A 15,879-nucleotide genomic window follows, 5' to 3' on the forward strand; every position below is an offset into this window, starting at 1 on the left:
CTGAGAAGGCATCTGCCGAGTTAAAGGCCGAATAGGCTGCTCGGCGCCAATGCGAGGAGAGAATATCCACGATGACGCGTGAGCTAAAGGATGCCGCTAGCCACTATGAAATCCTCGAGAAGGATAATAAAGCCAAAACGGCTGATCTTAACAAGGCCTTACAAGAGGCAAAAGAAGCGCGGTCTGAATCTAGAGCGACAAGCTGGAGAGATCGTGGCTGGTAAGCCCTTTTTATTGCAAACTAACTTCGGCGATCCGAATTATGCTCCGCTTAATCCAGTGTGGAGTTCTCCAGACGCGTTATTGGACCTGTCGAAGAGTGCTTCCGATGCGGCGCAGTTTTACCAAACGCAAGAAGGGTGTGCAACGGAGAAGCTTTTCTGGTCGCAGTTCGGTGTGTCAAAACGCCCACTGTTGCTGAAGAACAGATGACCCAATGGGCCGAGCTCCATAGACTATCCGGTTCTGCTATGAGGGACGCCGTGATCGGGCTGTGGCCGAACGAGCCAATTCCGGATAGTTATTTTGGTTTGGCACGGCGACTTGCTGGTGCGGTGCCGTGTATCGACGTCGTGAAGCGGTCAGCGTGCATTGAAGGTGCACGGATGGCCTTTGCCCGTGTCAAGACATACTGGGCGAAGATGAAGGCCACTGATGTTGCAGCGAAGGGTCCACCCAAGGGCAAGGACCATTACGCACCAGAGCATTATTTCGAGGATGTCCTGGAGGGTGCCCGCTTGATAGAGGGTCAATGCTCAAAAAACATGATATTCAAGTGAAATGTATGGAAATGTGTAAAATATAATATTATAATAAGGCTATTTTTTGTAGTTTCGCCTAAAACTTTTGTTCCTCCTGTGCGGCCATTTTTGTATTAATCTGAAAGTTTTCTAGTCGTCGGCTTCAGCCCCCTCGTATAAAGTACGGGGGTGTTCGGAAAAGCATTTGATCACTCTTAACCCAACGTCTTGGTCCATTAAGGAGGTGTCAATGCAGTGAACGAGGCAATCGGACTATAGGGCGTTAACACTTTCACTTAGCCATAGGAGTTTTATAGGGGGACTACGATATAGCCCCTGGTATGTGTACGGCTTATTCCAATATGGTGTGTTACATATATGACCTGAAGAAAAAGGTCCTTCGTATAATACGGAGGGAATCGCGTAAGATTTTGATAAGTCATCGAGTGGTCGACCAGCTCTCGCCACATCATGACAGTCAGTTTTCGGCTTTCTCTACTGAGGTGCTTGACCAGATGAACAGGAAGCACAATCGCAGTAGTTCTCCCTTTACTACCCTAGCCGATAGAGCGGAACATAAGGTAGCAAGCACAGGAGCCGGGCAACCCAACTATTGACCCAAGACATGATTCGGAGCTGATGCATATAAGGCCAAACTCGCGACGCCGAAGTGCGCTATAAAGCTGTTCGGACTTGTCGGCAACTCATTTGTTCCAATACCGAGCCCCTGGCAAGTTATGCCGAGGTGTATGTGTGAAACAACCATAGGAGCCAAATTCAGTTCTTTTTAGAAAAAAGCGAATGCTGGATGCGGATTATGTTTACTGGGACCTGAGTGATATGTCAATTGTTATAGATAAAAAAGCCGGAACCCCGGCTATTTGACATGCCTGGGGTCGATGGCGGAGGGAAAAGGCACATTACAGGCTCGAAATAAAGAGTGTGGTCTACAAAAAGTTATTTTGGACCTCCTACCGCACGTCTGCGCCGCCTGTCCTCGGTGAGGGGACTCCATGACAGGAATGGCCCTTAGGTGAGTGTATGAATCCGAACTCCATAGAGTCCATGAGAAGATTAGCCTTTGCGTCACCTGTGGTAAATGACAGAGAAAGAGTAATTAGAAAGAAACATAGGTTATGGAAATGCTTGCAGGCTCGTCCGTATTATGCTTCCGCCGATGCCCAGGGTATCTTAAGTGCATAGTTATGTATGCGCGGTACAGATTTCGCAGATATATGAGGTGGGCGGCGGAAGCCGAACTGCTATTTTCGCTCCGGAATTGGTCAATCCTGTTGAATGGAGACCGGTGCCTTAATGGCTGACAAGGTATGCGGTTTAATAAGACCGCTTTGTACTGAAGTTGCCGCAGTATGATCTTCAGTCCGGAGGGAGTGCTTCTCCTGCTCCCTTGTAGAGTTGTGTGTCGTGTATACCATGTTCACTGTTTTTACTTCGGGGGGAAATTGCTTCTGACCCCCGGTATTTGGTTGGTGAGTCTCTTCGTCGTCACTATCACCGGGCGGCCTCCTCCCCTTGTGTTCAGCGTTGAGCTTGACGGCCTGCTTGAAGACCCAACAGCTTCTGTTGGTATGATTAGCTGGTTTGTCGGGGTGGTCGTGAATCTGGCAGGATCGATCCAATATCCTATCTAAATTGGATGGTCCGTCTTTGTTCGCCTTGAATGGCTTTTTCCGTTGACCGGGTTTGGGACCGCTGAATCCGGCGTTGACCACTGTGTCGCACGTTCTTTCATTATCATTGCAACGTTTGTGTTCGCTGCGTCGTGGCTTGCCATTGCCGTCTCGGACTTCGGAAGTCCCCGGATCGCTGGCGTTGTTGCTTCTACGAGCGAGCCAGTTGTCTCTCCTGCGCAAAAGCGGGTCATCAGAGCGGTAAGGGCTAACATGGATTTTGGTTTTTCTTGACCGAGGTGGCGGGCGAGCCATTCATCCCGGACGCTGTGTTTGAAGGCCGCTAGGGCTTCCGCGTCCGGACAGTCGACGATTTGGTTCTTTTTAACTAAGAACCTAGTCCAGAGCTTCCTGGCTGACTCTCCGGGCTGCTGGACAATGTGACTTAAGTCATCGGCATCTGGTGGCCGGACATATGTTCCTTGGAAGTTGTCGCGGAAGGCGTCTTCCAAGTCCTCCCAGCTGCCAATAGAGTTTTCCGGCAGACTGTTTAACCAGTATCGAGCTGGTCCTTTGAGTTTTAGTGGTAGGTATTTAATGGCATGGAGGTCGTCGCCGCGGGCCATGTGGATATGGAGCAGGAAGTCCTTAATCCATACCGTGCGATAAGTTGTTCCGTCGTATGATTCGATATTCATGGGCTTAAACCCGTCTGGGATTTCGTGCTCCATTACTTCGTCTGTGAAGCAAAGAGGGTGTGCGGCGCCTCTATATTGGGCCACATTGCGGCGTACCTCCGATGGAGTCCGTTTGCGGTTTTCAGCCCGGGCGTGGCTAGGTTTCTCACGTCCGAATAGGTAGCCGTCGTCTCGTGTCGAGGCACGTCCTCGCGATCCGTAGATCGATCTTGTATGTCCTGCTCTACTGTCCAGGTCCTGCCGAAGGTCGTATGTATAACCCCGAGATGTTTTATCCTTGCCTTTATGGCGAGGTGGGGCGGTCTGGTGTTCGGCTTGAGTTGCTGCTTTACCCCGACCGTGTGGCGGTCGGTCAGCCGCATTGCACGATGAGGGTACGGGCTTCAGCGCCTCATCATCGAACTGAGGTAGCGATTTGCGCTTCGGGTAATTTTTGGCTGGGCCACTAAGGCCGTATTCCTCGGCGGCCAGGACTTCGGTCCATCTATTGTTGAGCAGATCTTGGTCAGCTTGAAGCTGCTGCTGCTTCTTTTTCAGGCTCCTTGCAGTGGCTATTAGCCGGCGTTTAAAGCGCTCCTGCTCGAGAGGTTCCTCAGGCACGATAAAATCCTCGTTGCTGAGGCTCTCCTCGTCCTCGGAGAGCGGAAGATAATTACTATTCTCCGAGTCTTCGTGTATGGCCTGTTCATCAGGGCTAGCGTGCCCGTCTTCCCGTTCATCCTGTTCGGAGATTGCCCCAATCGGGTCTTCATTGTCTTCGGCATCGTCGGGAGTATTGTTTTCTTTGGTGCCGATGTTGTTGTCTTTTGGACGACGTGACTTAGAGCAGCGCTGCTGACGCCGGCGTCTGGGCTGTGTCTCAGGAGGTTTGTCCCCAAGAGGATCCTCTTTGTCATCGTTCTTAGTTTCTTTAGGTGTATCCACCATGTATACGTCGTACGAAGAAGTGGTCGTCCTGCGTCCGGTAAACGGCGGGTTTTGGCCCTGCTCCTCATCGGCATTGTCGTCCATACTGTCGATGTCTTCGGAGCCGTAATCAAGCATGTCGGTTAAGTCCTCGACAGTGGCTATGTAGTGGGTGGCGGGTGGGAAACGAAATTCCCCGTCGTCAGCCTCCAGTTCAAACCGGACATAGTTCGGCTGTGACTCTCCCGCCAAGGACAATTTTTTAATGAGTTTAGCACATCGCCACAAGGCGAGTGTCGGAAGACGTATGCGGCACTGAATCTGAAGATCGATAACTGATCAAGCTCGGCGTCTGCGGACGCACATGGTTCGGAGCTTATAACCGGAGACGAGTCCGGGGTTCCGGTGACACAGATATCACATGAGGTTAAGTCTGCGTGCGGCTCCAACGCTGCGGAATCTGCGGCCTCCGTGGTGGGGTTGAGCTTCCCGTCCTCGGATGGCGCAATCTGCTCCGGATCTAGGGCCAGAGTAGTTACAGGTGCAATTTCCTGAGTATGGACCGGTGACAGATTTAGGTCATGTTCACCGTAGGGACAGGGAGCGGCTGCCGTGGTCTCAGAGCTGTCGAAGATCAAGTCTCCACGGATATCCGCGACATAGTTCAAGCTCCCAAATCTGACCTGATGGCCAGGGGCGTAGCTATCGATCTGCTCCAGATGGCCAAGCGAGTTGGCCCGCAGTACGAAGCCGCCGAACACGAAGATCTGTCCGGGGAGGAAGGTTTCCCTTTGGACAACATCGTTGTTAATGACTGAAGGAGCCATCGAACCTTTTGGGGACGACACAGTGGAACTCTCAATGAAAGCATCAATGTCGGTGTCAAAACTGGCGGATCTCGGGTAGGGGGTCCCGAACTGTGCGTCTAAGGTCGATGGTAACAGGAGACGGGGGACACAATATTTACCCAGGTTCGGGCCCTCTCTATGGAGGTAATACCCTACTTCCTGCTTGATTTATCTTGATGAATATGAGTATTACAAGAGTTGATCTACCATGAGATCGTAATGGCTAAACCCTAGAAGTCTAGCCTGTATGACTATGGTAATGAGTATATCTGCCGACCCGGACTAAACCCTCCGGTTTATATTGACACCGGAGGGGACTAGGGTTGTACAAAGTCGGTTACAGAGAAAGGAATCTTCATATTTGGTCGCCAAGCATGATTTCCACGCCAAGGAGAGTCCTATCCGGACACGGGAGAAAGTCTTCGACTTGTATCTTCACAGCCCATTAGTCCGGCCCATGTCCAACAGGCCGGACGCCCGAGGACCCCTTAATCCAGGACTCCCTCAATACCCATAGGATTTTTATATGCAGTTCTATAGGCCCATAATGCATCATCAAGTTTCTTGGACCAATTCTTTCTAGATCTATTAACAGTCTTGTGCAAAATTAATTTAATCTCTCTATTATTCAGTTCTACTTGACCACTAGACTGTGGGTGGTATGGAGATGCAATTCTATGATTAACATCATATTTAGCAAGCATTTTACGAAAAGCACCATGAATAAAATGTGAACCACCATCAGTCATTAAGTATCTAGGGACTCCAAACCTCGGAAAAATAACTTCTTTAAGCATCTTAATAGAGGTGTTATGATCAACACTACTAGTTGGAATAGCTTCTACCCACTTAGTAACGTAATCAACAACAACTAAAATATGTGTATACCCATTTGATACGTCTCCAACGTATCCATAATTTTTTATTGTTCCATGCTATTATATTATCCATCTAGGATGTTTTATATGCATTTATATGCTATTTTATATGATTTTTGGGACTAACCTATTAACCTAGAGCCCAGTGCCAGTTTCTGTTTTTTTCTTGTTTTTGAGTATCGCAGAAAAGGAATACAAACGGAGTTCAATTGACATGCCAATTTTTGATGATTTTTATGGACCAAAAGAAGCCCCCGGAGTAAAAGAGTTGGGCCAGAAGAGTCCCGAGCCGTTCACGAGGGTGGAGGGCGCGCCGTACCCCCTGGGTGCACCCCCTGCCTCGTGGACGACTCGGAGACCCCCCTGACGTGAGACCTACGCCAAAAATTCCTATAAATACAGAAACCCCCAGAAAGAATAACTTTAAGATAGTGACATTGGAGTATCTAGGTGACATTAGGGTTTTGGTTGATATGTGCCTTAAGGTGTTATTCTAGTACGAACTCTTGAATAGATCGATCCAAAAGAATAACTTTGAGGTGGTTTCGTACCCTACCATAATCTCTTCGTTTGTTCTCCACTATTAGTGACTTTGGAGTGACTCTTTGTTGCATGTTGAGGGATAGTTATATGATCCAATTATGTTATTATTGTTGAGAGAACTTGCACTAGTGAAAGTATGAACCCTAGGCCTTGTTTCCTAGCATTGTAATACCGTTTATGCTCACTTTTATCATTAGTTACCTTGCTGTTTTTATATTTTCAGATTACAGAAACCTATATCTACCATCCATATTGCACTTGTATCACCATCTCTTCGCCAAACTAGTGCACCTATACAATTTACCATTGTATTGGGTGTGTTGGGGACACAAGAGACTCTTTGTTATTTGGTTGCAGGGTTGTTTGCGAGAGACCATCTTCATCCTACGCCTCCCACGGATTGATAAACCTTAGGTCATCCACTTGAGGGAAATTTGCTACTGTCCTACAAACCTCTGCACTTGGAGGCCCAACAACGTCTACAAGAAGGTTGTGTAGTAGACATCAAGCAATTTCTGGCACCGTTGCCGGGGAGGTTAGTGCTTGAAGGTATATCTTTAGATCTTGCAATCGAATCTTTTAGTTTCTTGTTTTATCACTAGTTTAGTCTATAAAAGAAAACTACAGAAAATGGAATTAAGGGTGCCTCATATGCTTCATCTTTTTAATGTCTTTCGTGAAAATGATGGGAAGGAAAATTGTGCTCAAGTACTAGAAGAAGAATTACATAGAATGCTTGGCATAAAATATGTGAATGATGAGTATGATTGCAATGTTGTTAGTATGAATTCTTTGAATGCCCATGATGCTAATGATATGCAAAGCCACAAGCTTGGGGATGCTATGTTTGATGAAGATGATATGTTTTGTCCCCCAAGTTTTGATGAGAAAATTTATTATGATGATAGCATGCCTCCTATTTATGATGATTATATTGATGAAAGTGGGTTTGGAAGAGTGTCAACTTTAGGAAGTAATGATCCCACTATTTTGGATGGTGTTGAATCTTATTGTGATAATTATGAAAGTGGATTTGGAGAGGTCATGACTTTATTTAGTGATGATTCACTATTTCAGAAGAGGTTCCAATTGATTATGAGAATAAAGTTGCTATCTATGATGATTATTGTGATGACATGTATGCTATAAAGAATAATTATAACCATGAAACTTGTCATCATGATTTTAGTTTTCAATTGGATTATGCCTCACATGATAGTTATTTTGTTGTGTTTTCTCCCACTATTATTCATGAGAAGAAATTTGCTTATGTGGAGAGTAAAAAAATTCTATGCTTGTAGATAATGTAAAGGATGCTTTATGTGATGGTTATATTGTTGAATTCATTCATGATGCTACTGAAAATTAATATGAGGGAGGAATATATGCTTGTATGAATTGCAATAATATCAAGTTTCCTCTCTATGTGCTTAAAGTTTTGAAGTTATGCTTGTTTTGCCTTCCTATGCTAGTTGATTATTGTTCCCATAAGTTGTTTGCTCACAAAATCCCTATCCATAGGAAGTGGGTTAGACTTAAATGTGCTAGTCATATTCTTCATGATGCTCTCTTTATGTTTCAATTCTTATCTTTTCTGTGAGCATCATTGAAATCATAATGCCTAGCTAGGGGCGTTAAACGTTACCGCTTGTTGGGAGGCAACCCAATTTTTATTTATGTTCTTTGCTTTTTGCTACTGTTTAGTAATAAATAATTCATCTAGCCTCAGGTTAGATGTGGTTTTATGTTTTAATTAGTGTTTGTGCCATGTAGAACTTTTGGGAAGACTTGGGTGAAGTCTTTGCGATCTTGCTGTAAAAAACAGAAACTTTTGCGCTCACGAGATTAGATTCCATTGTTTACTGGAGAGTGCTTTTAGGTTGATTCTTTCTGAAGATGATTAATATACAAATTCCTCGGGTCCACCAATTTATTTCAGAATTTTTGGAGTTACATAAGTATTCGAATGATACAGATTACAGACTGTTCTGTTTTTGACAGATTCTGTTTTCATTGTGTTGTTTGCTTATTTTTGATGAATCGATGAGTAGTATCGGAGGGTATGAACCATAGAGAAGTTGGAATACAGTAGATATTACACTAATATGAATTTATAATGAGTTCACAACAGTACCTAAGTGGTTATTTATTTTCTTATACTAACGGAGCTTACGAGTTTTCTGTTAAGTTTTGTGTTGTGAAGTTTTCAAGTTTTGGGTAAAGATTCGATGGACTATGGAATAAGGAGTGGAAAGAGCCTAAGCTTGGGGATGCCCAAGGCACCCCAAGGTAATATTCAAGGACAACCAAGATCCTAAGCTTGGGGATGCCCCGGATGGCATCCCCTCTTTCGTCTTCGTTCATCGGTAACTTTACTTGGAGCTATATTTTTATTCACCACATGATATGTGTTTTGCTTGGAGCGTCATTTTATTTTCTTTTGTTTTGCTTGCTGTTTGAATAAAATACCAAGATCTGAAATTCTTAAATGTTAGAGAGTCTTCACATAGTTACATAATTATTAGAATAATCTATGTGCTTCACTTATATCTTTTGAGCTAGTTAATTTTGCTCTAGTGCTTCACTTATATCTTTTTAGAGCACGGTGGTGGTTTTATTTTATAGAAATAATTGATCTCTCATGCTTCACTTATATTATTTTGAGAGTCTTTTAGAACATCATGGTAATTTGCTTTGGTTATAAAATTAGTCCTAATATGATAGGCATCCAAGATGGGTATAATAAAAACTTTCATATAGAGTGCATTGAATACTATGAGAAGTTTGATACTTGATGATTGTTTTGAGATATGAAGATGGTAATATTAGAGTGGTGCTAGTTGAGTAATTATTGAATTGAGAAATACTTATGTTGAGGTTTGCAAGTCCCGTAGGATGCACGTATGGTAAACGTTGTGTGACAAATTTGAAGCATGAGGTGTTTCTTTGATTGTCCTCCTTATGAGTGGCGGTCGGGGACGAGCGATGGTCTTTTCCTACCAATCTATCCCCTAGGAGCATGCGCGTAGTGCTTGGTTTTTGATGACTTGTAGATTTTTGCAATAAGTATGTGAGTTCTTTATGACTAATGTTGAGTCCATGGATTATACGCACTCTCACCTTCCATCATTGCTAGCCTCTTCGGTACCGTGCATTGCCCTTTCTCACCTCGAGAGTTGGTGCAAACTTCGTCGGTGCGTCCAAACTCCGTGATACGATACGCTCTATCACACATAAACCTCCTTATATCTTCCTCAAAACAGCCACCATACCTACCTATTATGGCATTTCCATAGCCATTCCAAGATATATTGCCATGCAACTTTCCACCGTTACGTTTATTATGACACGCTTCATCATTGTCATATTGCCTTGCATGATCATGTAGTTGACATCGTATTTGTGGCAAAGCCACCATGCATAATTTTTCATACATGTCACTCTTGATTCATTGCCCATCCCGGTACACCGCCGGAGGCACTCATATAGTCATATTTTGTTCTAGTATCGAGTTGTAATCATTGAGTTGTAAATAAATAGAAGTGTGATGATCATCATTATTAGAGCATTGTCCCAAATAAAAATAAATAAATAAAAGAAAGGCCAAATAAAAAAAGGAAGGCCAAAAAAAGAAAAGAAAAAGAAGGGACAATGCTGCTATCCTTTTTCCACACTTGTGCTTCAAAGTAGCACCATGATCTTCATGATAGAGAGTCTCTTATTTTGTTACTTTCATATACTAGTGGGAATTTTTCATTATAGAACTTGGCTTGTATATTCCAACGATGGGCTTCCTCTAATGCCCTAGGTCTTCGTGAGCAGGCAAGTTGGATGCACACCCACTTAGTTTCTTTTGGTTGAGCTTTCATACATTTATAGCTCTAGTGCATCCGTTGCATGGCAATCCCTACTCCTCGCATTGACATCAATTGATGGTCCCTAGCCCGTTGATTAGCCGCGTCAATGTGAGACTTTATTCTTTTTTGTCTTCTCCACACAACCCCCATCATTATATTCTATTCCAACCATAGTGCTATGTCCATGGCTCATGCTCATGTATTGCGTGAAAGTTGGAAAAAGTTTGAGAATACTAAAGTATGCAACAATTGCTTGGCTTGTCATCGGGGTTGTGCATGATGAGAGCCTTTTTGTGTGACGAAAATGAAACATGGCTTAACTATATGATTTTGTAGGGATGAGCTTTCTTTGGCTATGTTATTTTGAGAAGACATAATTGCTTTGTTAGTATGCTTGAAGCATTATTATTTTTATGTCAATATTAAACTTTGATCTTGAATCTTTCGGATCTGAACATTCATGCCACAATAAAGAAAATTACATTGAAAATTATGTTAGGTAGCATTCCACATCAAAAATTCTGTTTTTATCATTTACCTACTCGAGGACGAGCAGGAATTAAGCTTGGGGATGCTTGATACGTCTCCAACGTATCTATAATTTTTTATTGTTCCATGCTATTATATTATCCATCTAGGATGTTTTATATGCATTTATATGCTATTTTATATGATTTTTGGGACTAACCTATTAACCTAGAGCCCAGTGCCAGTTTCTGTTTTTCCTTGTTTTTGAGTATCACAGAAAAGGAATACCAAACGGAGTCCAATTGACGTGCCAATTTTTGATGATTTTTTATGGACCAAAAGAAGCCCCCCGAGTAAAATAGTTGGGCCAGAAGAGTCCTGGGCCGTCCACGAGGGTGGAGGGCACGCCGTACCCCCTAGGCGCGCCCCCTGCCTCGTGGACGACTCAGAGAACCCCCTGACATGAGACCTACGCCAAAAATTCCAATAAATACAGAAACCCCCAGAAAGAAACCTAGATCGGGAGTTCCGCCGCCGCAAGCCTCTGTAGCCACCAAAAACCAATCGAGACCCTGTTCCGGCACCCTGCCGGAGGGGGGATCCCACACCAGTGGCCATCTTCATCATCCCGGCGCTCTCCATGACGAGGAGGGAGTAGTTCACCCTCGGGGTTGAGGGTATGTACCAGTAGCTATGTGTTTGATCTCTCTCTCTCTCGTGTTCTTGATTTGGCACGATCTTGATGTATCGCGAGCTTTGCTATTATAGTTGGATCTTATGATGTTTCTCCCCCTCTACTCTCTTATAATGGATTGAGTTTTCCATTTGAAGTTATCTTATCGGATCGAGTCTTTAAGGATTTGAGAACACTTGATGTATGTCTTGCATGTGCTTATCTGTGGTGACAATGGGATATTCACGTGATCTACTTTATGTATGTTTTGGTGATCAACTTGCGGGTTCAGTGACCTTGTGAACTTATGCATAGGGGTTGGCACACGTTTTCGTCTTGACTCACCGGTAGAAACTTTGGGGCACTCTTTGAAGTTCTTTGTGTTGGTTGAATAGATGAATCTGAGATTGTGTGATGCATATCGTAAAATCATACCCGCGGATACTTGAGGTGACATTCGAGTATCTAGGTGACATTAGGGTTTTGGTTGATTTGCGTCTTAAGGTGTTATTCTAGTACGAACTCTAGGATAGATCGAATGGAAAGAATAGCTTCGTGTTATTTTACTACGGACTCTTGAATAGATCGATCAGAAAGGATAACTTTGAGGTGATTTCGTACCCTACAATAATCTCTTCGTTTGTTCTCCGCCATTAGTGACTTTGGAGTGACTCTTTGTTGCATGTCGAGGGATAGTTATATGATCCAGTTATGTTATTATTGTTGAGAGAACTTGCACTAGTGAAAGTATGAACCCTAGGCCTTGTTTCAACGCATTGCAATACCGTTTGTGCTCACTTTTATCATTAGTTACCTTGCTGTTTTTATATTTTCAGATTACAAAAACCTATATCTACCATCCATATTGCACCTGTATCACCATCTCTTCGCCAAACTAGTGCACCTATACAATTTACCATTGTATTGGGTGTGTTGGGGACACAAGAGACTGTTTGTTATTTGGTTGTAGGGTTGTTTGAGAGTGACCATCTTCATCCTACGCCTCCCATGGATTGATAAACCTTAGGTCATCCACTTGAGAGAAATTTTCTACAGTCCTATAAACCTCTGCACTTGGAGGCCCAACAACGTCTACAAGAAGAAGGTTGTGTAGTAGACATCACCATTAGAGGAACGAATCGGCCCCATATAATCAAAGCCCCAAACATCAAATGGTTCAATAACAAGTGAATAGTTCATAGGCATTTCTTGACGTCTACTAATATTACCAATTCTTTGACATTCATCACAAGACAAGACAAACTTACGGGCATCTTTGAAGACAGTAGGCCAATAAAAACTGGATTGCAATACCTTATGTGCAGTTCTATCTGCAGCATGGTGTCCTCCATAAGCCTCGGAGTGACACTTGCGTAGGATCTGTTCCTGTTCATGCTCAGGTACACAACTTCTAATAAAACCATCTACTCCTTCTTTATAAAGGTGTGGGTCATCCCAGAAGTAATGTCTTAAATCATAGAAAAACTTTTTCTTTTGCTGGTATGTGAAACTAGGTGGTATAAATTTAGCAACAATGTAATTGGCATAATCAGCATACCACGGAGCAGTACGAGAAACATTTATGACAACTAATTGTTCAGCAGGGAAGCTATCATCAATAGGTAGTGGGTCATCAAGAACATTCTCTAACCTAGACAAGTTGTCTGCAATGGGGTTCTCAGCTCCCTTTCTATGAATAATATGCAAATCAAATTCTTGTAGTAGGAGAACCCATCTAATAAGTCTAGGTTTAGCATCTTTCTTTTCCATAAGATATTTAATAGCAGCATGATCAGTGTGAACAGTTACTTTAGAATCAACAATATAAGGTCTAAACTTATCACAAGCAAATACAATTGCTAAACATTCCTTTTCAGTAGTAGCATAATTCCTCTGGGCACTGTCTAGAGTTTTACTAGCATATTGGATAACATTTAATTTCTTATCAACTCTTTGTCCTAGAACAGCACCTACAGCATAATCATTAGCATCACACATAATTTCAAAGGGTAAACTCCAATCAGGAGGCTGAACAATAGGTGCAGAAATAAAGGCTTTCTTAAGTATTTCAAATGCTTCTACACAATCATCATCAAAGACAAAAGGAACATCTTTTTGTAAGAGATTAGTCAGAGGCGTAGAAATTTTTGATAAGTCTTTAATGAACCTCCTATAAAAACTGGCATGACCAAGGAAACTTCTTATACCTTTAATGTCCTTAGCACACGACATTTTTTCAATAGCATCAACTTTAGCTTTATCAACCTTAATACCTCTTTCAGAAATTTTATGCCCAAGACAATACCTTCATTAACCATAAAGTGGCACTTCTCCCAATTCAAGACAAGATTAGTTTCTCCACATCTCTACAAAACTCGATCAAGGTTGCTTAAGCAATCATCAAAAGAAGTTCCATATACAGAAAAATCATCCATGAAAACCTCAACAATCTTTTCACAAAAGTCAGAGAATATAGCAGTCATACATCTTTGAAAGGTAGCAGGTGCATTGCATAAACCAAAAGGCATACGTCTATAAGCAAAGGTACCGAAACGGCAAGTAAAAGTGGTCTTTTCTTGATCCTCTTTTGACACAGGTATTTGAGAGAAACCAGAATAACCGTCTAAAAAGCAAAAATGTGTATGTTTGGATACTCTTTCTAGCATTTGATCAATAAAAGGTAAAGGGTAATGATCCTTTTTAGTAGCTTTATTTAGTTTGCGGAAATCAATTACCATTCTATAACCTGTAACAATTCTTTGTGGGATCAATTCATCTTTATCATTAGGAACAACAGTAATACCTCCCTTCTTAGGGACACAATGGACAGGACTTACCCACTGACTATCAGCAACAGGATAAATTATACCTGCCTCTAGAAGCTTTAGTATTTCTTTTCTTACCACTTCTTTCATCTTGGGATTTAACCGTCGTTGGTGATCAACAACCGGTTTAGCGTCTTTCTCCAATTTTATTTTGTGCTGGCATAGAGTGGGACTAATGCCCTTAAGATCATCAAGAGTATATCCAATAGCAGCACGGTGCTTCTTCAGAGTTTTCAATAATTTCTCTTCTTCCTGCTCTGAAAGGTTAGCACTAATAATAACAGGATATATCTTCTTTTCATCAAGATAAGCATATTTATGAGTATCAGGCAATGGTTTAAGCTCAAACACGAGATCACCCTTGGGTGGAGGAGGATCCCCTAAGATTTCAACAGGCAGGTTGTGTTTCAAAATAGGTCCCTGTTTAAAGAATACTTCATCTATTTCCCTTCTTTCATTCATAAACATATCATTTTCATGGTCTAGCAAGTATTGTTCTAAAGGATCATTAGGAGGCACGGCAATAGAAGCAAGACCAATAATTTCATCATTACGAGGCAATTCTTTATCATGGGGTTGTCTACGAAATTTAGCAAAATTAAAATCATAAGACATATCCCCCAAACCAATAGTAACAACATCCTTTTTGCAATCTATCTTAGCATTAACAGTATTAAAGAAGGGTGTACCAAATATAATGGGACAAAAGTCATCTTGTGGGGAACCAAGAACAAGAAAATCAGTAGGATATTTAACTTTCCCACACAAGACTTCAACATCTCTAACAATCCCAACTGGTGAAATAGTATCTCTATTGGCAAGCTTAATTGTAACATCAATTCCTTCTAACTCAGCAGGTGCAATATCATGCATAATTTCTTCGTATAAGGAATGAGGTATTGCACTCGCACTAGCACCCATATCACATAAGCCATGATAACAATGATCTCCTATTTTAACAGAAATAACAGGCATGCCTACAACAGGTCTATATTTATTTTTAGTATCAGGTCTAGCAATTCTAGCAGCTTCATCACATAAGTAAATAACATGCCCATCAATATTATCGGCCAAGAGATCTTTAACCATAGCAATACTAGGTTCAACTTTAATTTGCTTAGGGGGTGTAGGTGTTCTAGTATTACTCTTACGAACCATAGTTGAAGCTTTAGCATGACCCTTTATTCTAGCAGGGAAAGGTGGTTTCTCAATATAAGCGGTAGGAACAATAGGATCAACATTATAAGTGATAGTCTTATCTTCAACTTTAATAGGTTCAACTACCTTTACTTCAATGGGAGGATGATATTGAAACCACTTCTCCTTAGGGAGATCAACATGAGTAGCAAAGGATTCACAGAAAGAAGCTACTATCTCAGAGTCAAGTCCATATTTAGTGCTAAATTCACGAAAAACATCGGTATCCATAAAGGATTTAACACAATCGAATTTAGGTGTTATACCTGACTCCTTACCTTCGTTGAGCTCCCAATCTTCAGAGTTGCGTCTAATTCTTTCCAATAAATCCCATTTGAATTCAATATTCTTCATCATAAAAGAACCAGTACAAGTATCGAGCATGGAGCGATTATTGAGAGAAAGCCGAGCATAAATTTTTTGAATAATAATTTCTCTTGAGAGCTCGTGATTGGGGCATGAATATAACATTGACTTGAGCCTCCCCCAATCTTGAGCAATACTTTCTCCTTCGCGAGGCCAAAAATTATATATATAATTACGATCACGATGAACCAGATGCATAGGATAAAACTTCTGATGAAATTGCAATTTCAATTTGTAGTTCCATGATCC

This window comes from Aegilops tauschii, chromosome 7 (assembly GCF_002575655.3).
Source record: "Aegilops tauschii subsp. strangulata cultivar AL8/78 chromosome 7, Aet v6.0, whole genome shotgun sequence".
NCBI classification, from domain to species: domain Eukaryota; kingdom Viridiplantae; phylum Streptophyta; class Magnoliopsida; order Poales; family Poaceae; genus Aegilops; species Aegilops tauschii.